At 39.0% G+C, this 7,559-nt stretch overlaps 1 pseudogene; it reads right to left on the reverse strand.

Moving 5' to 3' along the window:
- Positions 1-6,075: 6,075 nt before the first annotated feature.
- LOC119054254 (26S proteasome regulatory subunit 6A-like) lies at positions 6,076-7,347 on the reverse strand (annotated as a pseudogene).
- Positions 7,348-7,559: the final 212 nt, after the last annotated feature.

The following is a 7,559-nucleotide window of genomic DNA, read 5'->3' on the forward strand; positions in this document are numbered from 1 at the left end:
GGGAGGAGGAGAAGGGGGGAGAAGGTACAGAAAATAAGAAGCATGAATGGTAGGTAGAAAATAGACAGGGGGGAGGGGAAGAATAGTAGGGGAAATATAGAATCTAAAGAACTTGAGACACGTGGTCATAAACTAAATGGAGGGAATGGTGGGGGAGGGGTGTGCAAGGGTGGAGAGGCATGAAGGGGGAATAGAACAACTGTAATGGCATAATCAATAAAATAAAAAATAAAAAATAAATAAATATATAAAGAAAATAAAGAAAAATAGTAGCGTAGAGACTTTAATAATGGCAAAAGGTTACCAAATGTGCTTTAGATCCAAAATTTTATTTAAGGCTCATGACAACTGTCTATAAGTGCCCCCATTTAAGAGATAGGGAAACTGAAGTTCAACAAGTTGAGATAACTTACCCAAGGTCAAAGAAAGAGTTAGTGTCAGGAATGAGATTGAAATTCAAAACTTAGTCGATCTGAGTGTATATGATAGGCTTTGGGTTCATACTACTTGAGTCAGAATCCTACCTCTGCTTCTTACAGGCTCTTTGATTTTGTATAAGTTATTAACATCTCAGTTTTAGTGCCTGAGTTTCTTAAACTGAAAAATGAAGGACTGTATGTGACAATAACCATACCTATCTCATAAAATCGCTGGAAGGGTTCAACAGGTTTTACGTGTTAAGTGCTTAGAAAGTGCCTGGAAAATTCAAGGACTTAGCAAATGTTATCAATTGTTAATAGTAGAACTAGTAATAGTGGTAGCAGCAGTAGCATTAATTGAGATATAAGTATGGCATGGGTATAGTATTATATTAATTATCTATTGTTGCATAACAAATCATCTCTAAACTTAGTGGCTTAAAGCAACACACAGTATTCTCACTTTTACTGTGGATAGAGAATCTGGACATAGCTTAACTGGATCCTGCAGCTCAGAGTCTTTAACAGATTGCAGTCAGGCTCTACTGGGGGAAAGATCTGCTTCCAAGATCACTCAAGTGGCTGTTAACAGGTCTCAGTTCCTTGCTGACTATTGGCTGGAGGTGTCTGTCAGTTCCCTGACTCCTGGGCCTCACCACAGGACAATTCACGACATGGCTAGCAATGATACAAGTCTCAGTCTTCTGTAACCTAGTTATGGAAGTGACATCCCTTCACTTTTGCCACATTCTATTCATCAGAAGGTAGTTTTTAGGGAAAGAGATAACAAAAGGGTAGAAATATGGGATTATGGGGGCGTCTTTGAAAGTTGCCTGCCACAAGTAGGTGGCATTGTGTTGAGATGTATGAAAAGGCTCCATGGGATAAACATCATACATCTTGAAGAAGCAATTTCACTATACACCAAATATAATCTCAAGTCAAAATGGAGCTATATGATAATAGAAGGCAAAATTAACACAGATTGGAAATAAATATAAGCATGAAATTCTAAAGATGTCTTAATGTTTGTGGCTGCTTCTTTGACTGTACAGCCTCCCAAAATTCTGTTGACTTTATTGCAAATCAAAGTGATTTGCAAATCAAAGAAAAAAAGATTCATTTTGAAAAGACTTGTTAAGGTGTATGCATTTTCTCTGTGTTCTCCAGTCTTCTGTTCCTTCTGGAATAAGCCGAACTGGCCATCTTTGATACCTCACCTCTCTATATCTTCATTCGAGTTATTGATTACTGTTTTGTACAGGATTAGGTAAAGGGCAAAAGTCCTGGGTGTTACTGCAGACCTTGTACCATTGACATTAAGCCATTAGTCAGCATCAGCCAGTTAAATTGTACCTCACTGTATTGTTATCTAGACATTCTGTATTTCTTCATCTTTCCCAAAAGGATATCATAAAGTTTTTTTTCAAAATGCCTTGATATTGACCTCTTGTTAATACAGTACTACATTGTTTTAATTACTGTAACTTTTGTAATAAGTTTTGAAATCAAAAAGTCTAAGTCACTTTTAATTGGGTTCTCATTTTATTACTGAGTCATAATAACTCTTTATATCTTGAATATAATTTTCTTCTAATATATATACATATATATAATTTCAAAAATAAAGTAAAATGCTTTGATACAATCAGGAATCACTCTGGCAACAGATTTCCTCTGATTTACTACTTCAAAATATTTTGCATATAAGTATCAATTATAAAAATTGTTCTTTTATAGACCAGTTCTATTTTTGGTTAGCAATTATATAGAAATAAATTAATAATTGGCTTAGGGTTTAGCAATTTTATTGCTTCCAACTTTCATGAGTAATATCAAGATGAACCTTACATGCCATGTCTGTACTAGAAATCAGTCATAATATTGGATGATGTCATTGACTTCAAGTCACTTGAGAAAGATTGTAATCTGCCTCATCCCACACACATTGATCGATAAATCCGGAAATCCCTTCAATAGGGGAAGACAAAGCCTATCATTTACAAGGAGAGCTATGCCTTGAAATCCACCTACCACTGGAAAAATACGCTAATGGAGGTATTAATGACATTGCAATTTCTTTTATAAAAGCATATTTTGATAAAAGGAGGTGAGGTAGAATGAAAACACTGGTTCCCTCTTCAGAGACAAAATTGATTTTAGAGGGTAGGTAAGTAGGAAGAACAAAAGTACAGAAAATGGACACCGGGACCATAGAACATTTCTCTATTTGTCAGTCAGGCTTTGGATCAGCTCTGTCCTCTATGAATGTCTACAGAGCCTGAAATTTCTACCTATTAGATCTACTTTTTTAAGGTAGTTTTAAAACAAGTGCATTTTCAGTGGTTAGAGATGTCTGTTTATCTGATTCTGTCCTGCAATCACCTAGCAGAGAGCAGGTATTGAAGGTAGATGGCTCTCTGGGAAGTCAGGACATGAACAGCAGAAGGACAGTATATTTGGGGAGTGTGTGTTGGGGGGTGAGAGCCTAAAGGGGCTACAGGGATCCATGAAAAGGAGCAACTGGGTTTCTGAAAGCCCGCATTATCTAATTAGCAATTTCAGGCTTTTGTTCAGAGCATGACTGTCCATATGGTCAGAACCTATACCCCCTTTGCCCATTTTGACAGATTTGGTTCTGGAAGTATCCCCCCATCCCCACACCCATGGGCAGCTCTGCCTCTACAGTTTGTCTCTACTTTGCATTTCTGCTTTTGCAGGCTTCTGTACAATGCTTTATTGGCAATGTGGGTTTTTTCATACTTCTCTCTAAAGGTTGGATGTTGCTAAAGTTGGCTGCATTTCTTGTGGTACATGTAGCATTACATAATCTGCCTGTGTGTCTATACTTTTTCTTTTCCATTTGAAGTTTGAAATTGAAGTTGGTCAGTTGGCAGTGTGGCAAAGAGTTCTGTTCATGAACAACACTTGAGTGAATATGATATGACCCCCAACACTTTAGCCCTCCTCTTCCTTGCTTTTGTCTTTGGCTTTCTCTGCTGCCCTGCCTGTTGGGACTGAGTTATGGATTCTAGCTAAAGGTGCTACAAATGAGTCTCAGAGAGGTGAAATGAAACTAGTGGTGAACCTGATCTGGAGGCCATATTTCTTGACCCCAGTCCATGGCTCTTTCTGTGGCATCATTCTACTGGCAACATTCATTGAAATTTTCTGATGGTGCTATAGTTGTCTTGTGTATCTTTTGGCTATTGGTGCTTCCAATCCCAGTACTTAGCAGGAAATCAAGAGAAATAGCAGCAGAGATGAAGGCAAGGATGATTTATTGACTGGATAGCCATACTTCCTTGACACATTTTTCTGTTGTGGGGCATGCTTGATGCAAAGGAAATTAAGCTCAATTTCAGTTTTCTATCATTTTCTCCCATTTCATTTGATTTCACCATAACTGCCTTCATCTTATGCTATACACAATTACCTCAGGCTCTCCCTGGGCTGACTGAGGTCCCCCAGTTGCTATTCTCCTACCCCAGGAGAACTCCAAGTTTTAGTCTCTTTCCTCTTTCCATTACATGCAGACTGGTTCATTAGAGTCAACTTATCTAGTAAATCCACCTTTGGAGCCAGTAGGAGCTCATGGGTAAATATGAGGTGGGGAAGCCAACAAACCTGGAATTTGTTTATAAAGAATTGCGTATTTATTCTTCCACGTTTAAACCTCAGTCACCCTCAAAGTACTCTTCATTTGATGCAATACACCTATCAAGATGTTTTTTCCATTGCTCAAAACAGTTTTTGAAATTGTTGATTTTGATGCCTTTTAGTGCTTCTGCTACTGTTTGTTTGTTTGTTTGTTTCACCTCTACCATGTCAGAAAAAGAGTTCGCTTTGAGAATTTTTTTTCATCCAGAGAAACAAACAAGCAAAAAAAAAAAAAACATTGCTGAGGGGTGACATTGGATGAATATGGAGGGTGGTACATGAGGGTCACGCTGTTTCTGGTCAAAAAATCATGAACACTCAGCACAGTGTGGGCAGGTGTGCTTGTGAATCACCCATTGTGAAATGAGCTAACATATTGAAAGTTCCAAAAAAATTCACAGAAGATGAATGCAGCCTCTCACAACACTACCAGCTGGTACACTGATACAGGTGGGTTCCTAGAACACTTACCTAGCAGGGGAAGCCTGTACTATAAGGGTCCTTCCCTCCAGAAGATAATTCTGGGTGGGTTTTTTGGGATCTTATATATTCATAGGATGTGATTCTAACAATGGGAGATAGTGAAGGCATCCACAGTATTCAGAGTACTTGATAAAAATATGTGCATTACTAGGGCCTATCACAGATTTTCTAAATTAGAAACTCAAGAAGTTTGGACCCTAGAATCTGCATTTTAATAAAATTCTTAGGTAATTCCAAAATATGCTAATAGTCAAGAATTACTACCTTATGTTGTATTTAGAATTAAATCATTTGCTGCAGGTGTGTAAACATGTTAGGTAATGATGGTCATTATTGAACTGGGTGATGATATTTTGCCTTTAAAATCACATTTAATGTGTCATTGTTACCTACTTCCCACCCTATCCATATCCTAAATACATATAGTGAAATGTTTGTCTGAGTCTGGATTTGTCTTCCCAAGAATCTTGGGGTTCTTCTCTTATATACTAAAGATATATGCATAACTTTGACCTCTCTAATGCCTTTTTTGGCAAAAACATTCTAATTTTCACGTGTAGCTACACTTCATGACATACACTATGTTTGATAAATATCTATTGAATGTGCAAATGTGTTTTCCATGTGGCAAAAAGCACTCTCACCATAACAAGTGAACCCAAGTTATCCTTTTATGACTTGAAAGCAGCTACAACATGAAAGAAAGGAAAATTGGTAGGTAAATGGGGAAGTCTTCAAAACATGACTATATTTTATTTCCCATCTTGCAGTCTTGTTCTCCTCTCTGGGGAGATTCATGCTTTATGGGTGCCCTGGAAAGTGAGATAAGAAAAAGAAGAAAATAAGAATAGATTATAAAGCTATTTCTCCCTTGGGCTTCAGTGTAATCTTTTCACATGGGCAGATGTTTTAAAACTGAGGTATCTGGATTCACTGAGGAGATACATAATAAATAAAAACATGACTCAAATGCCACCTTGATGCCAGGGGTCTATTTCCTGCCTGTTAGAGTTGGTACCAAAGCTTACCTATTGACCTTTATGTTCATGCAGTAGATGGATAGACTGATTACAGAGAAGCCAGGCTCACCTAAGTAAGGAATATGTACTCTGAATATAAACTGTAGAGCTGCTCTGCAGCCATGATGCTGCTTATGCAAGGGTCTGTTCCATGTCATTTATAGGTAATGTTTTTCACCCCTCTAGCCATTATCTGTCAAATAAGATAATTGATTTTGAATTTGTGAGAAATATTTTTCTAAACTCCATGTTCTAAAAAATTTATACTTGAAAGATTTACTGGGATCCTCGATTTGCTCACACCACATTGCTGACTTTAAACAAAGGAGTAAAAGTGGTGATTGTCCTGGTAGATGTAGAAAAGGAGGTGGTAATATGTGCTTATCGGAGCTTAGCTGGAGAGACTGATGCATTTTTTGTTAGGGGCCTGAAACCATCTTTTATTGTGAATTTTAACCAGCAAGAGACCAGGGAGTGGTGTGGTAGACAACCCCCTAGGCATAGTACTGCAAGTTGGCTTTGTTTTTGGACTGTACCTCCAGGATGCTGTTCATTTAGTCTTTGTGGGTCAGTTTTATGGCACCATTGTATAGTGCAATCATGCCCACCTCCACACACATGGCCTTACACTAGGCCCTGTTGAAAGTCATCTATATAGTGGGCCAACTCCTCAGTTCACATCAGGGCTACTACTCATCATTTGGGACTGGATTGGCCTGATTCTGGCCCAGGCCTCCTTGTTGGGCATTGGAAACTCATTCTTTCAGTCCAGCCAGCCTGAACAGAGCAGGGCAGGGTCCAGGATGTCCACTCTGTTGCTGGCTGTGATTAACTTTACTTGGGTGTTGGGCAGGAACTCGTCCAGCTCCATTCAGAACCTTCATCATTGTCTTCTGCACCTCTTGGTGCCCAGCCTTCTCACTGTCAAAGCACTTGGTGCTAATGGCATCCAGCTCATTAGTGAAGATGATGGATGGAGCTTTCTCCTTGACTAGAGCAAAGGCATCCCAGGCCAGTTTGGAACCATCCCTGATGAACATCTGTACCAGCTTGGGCCAGCTGGCTTCAGGAAAAGGGCTTTGGTCTGTGCAGCACAGGCCTGGGCCAGCAGGGTCTACTCTGTACCTGGGGACCTGTACATCAGCACCCCCTTTGGAAGTTGGATCCTTAACTTCTCGAACTTCTCTTTGTGGTTCATTGGCAGGATAATTGCCTGCACCAGCTCCTGAATCTGTTTGTACAAGCCCCCAGTGTCACTGTATTGTTCTGTGGAGCTCTTGTCCACCTCCATGGCCTACACCTGTGAGTTGTACTCCATGGGTAGAGTCTTCAGCATTAGCTAAGAGTCTTTGCTCACACCTACCAAGTCTCTGGGCTTCAGTTTTTCAGCATCCACTAACCCAATCATAGGCACAAAATATGTCTTTCATGTAAAGGTTTTGATTGCTATACACACTTTCTCTGGGAGTTCAGGTCAATATTGACACCACCCTCCTCTTGGTCATTGGGATCAACATCCAAAAGCTCAAAGACAGAGACTAGGTATAGATAGCATGGTCTAGTTCACTTTGATTTTCTCACTGTTCTCTTTGATATTGTCCTTCATGGCTTAGAGTTTGCAGGTAACTCATAACAATTCACCCTTAATAATGTTGATTTCACTGTCCAGCAGTAATATTCACTGGATAATCTCTTGTGAACATCTTGAGCAACTCCTCCCTGATTCCATGTTGCTTAGTCTCATCCCGCAAGGTCACCATTTTTTTCTGCTGAATGCAACACTGACCCATTTTCAAAAAGATCAGTCCTTTGGCAAATTCAGTCACCTACTTATACATAGAAAATCTTCATTTAAGGCTTAAAAATGTCACATAAAAATCAAGTTAAAATATTTTATTCACTTAACTCATTGATTTTAAAAAGCATACACTCTCAATTATTTTTTCAAACATCTGAAAGCATCATCTTTCATAACTTT

The sequence above is a fragment of the Artibeus jamaicensis genome, unplaced genomic scaffold, assembly GCF_021234435.1.
Source record: "Artibeus jamaicensis isolate MK-2021 breed Jamaican fruit bat unplaced genomic scaffold, CSHL_Jam_final contig_240, whole genome shotgun sequence".
In the NCBI taxonomy this organism is placed as follows: Eukaryota; Metazoa; Chordata; class Mammalia; order Chiroptera; family Phyllostomidae; genus Artibeus; species Artibeus jamaicensis.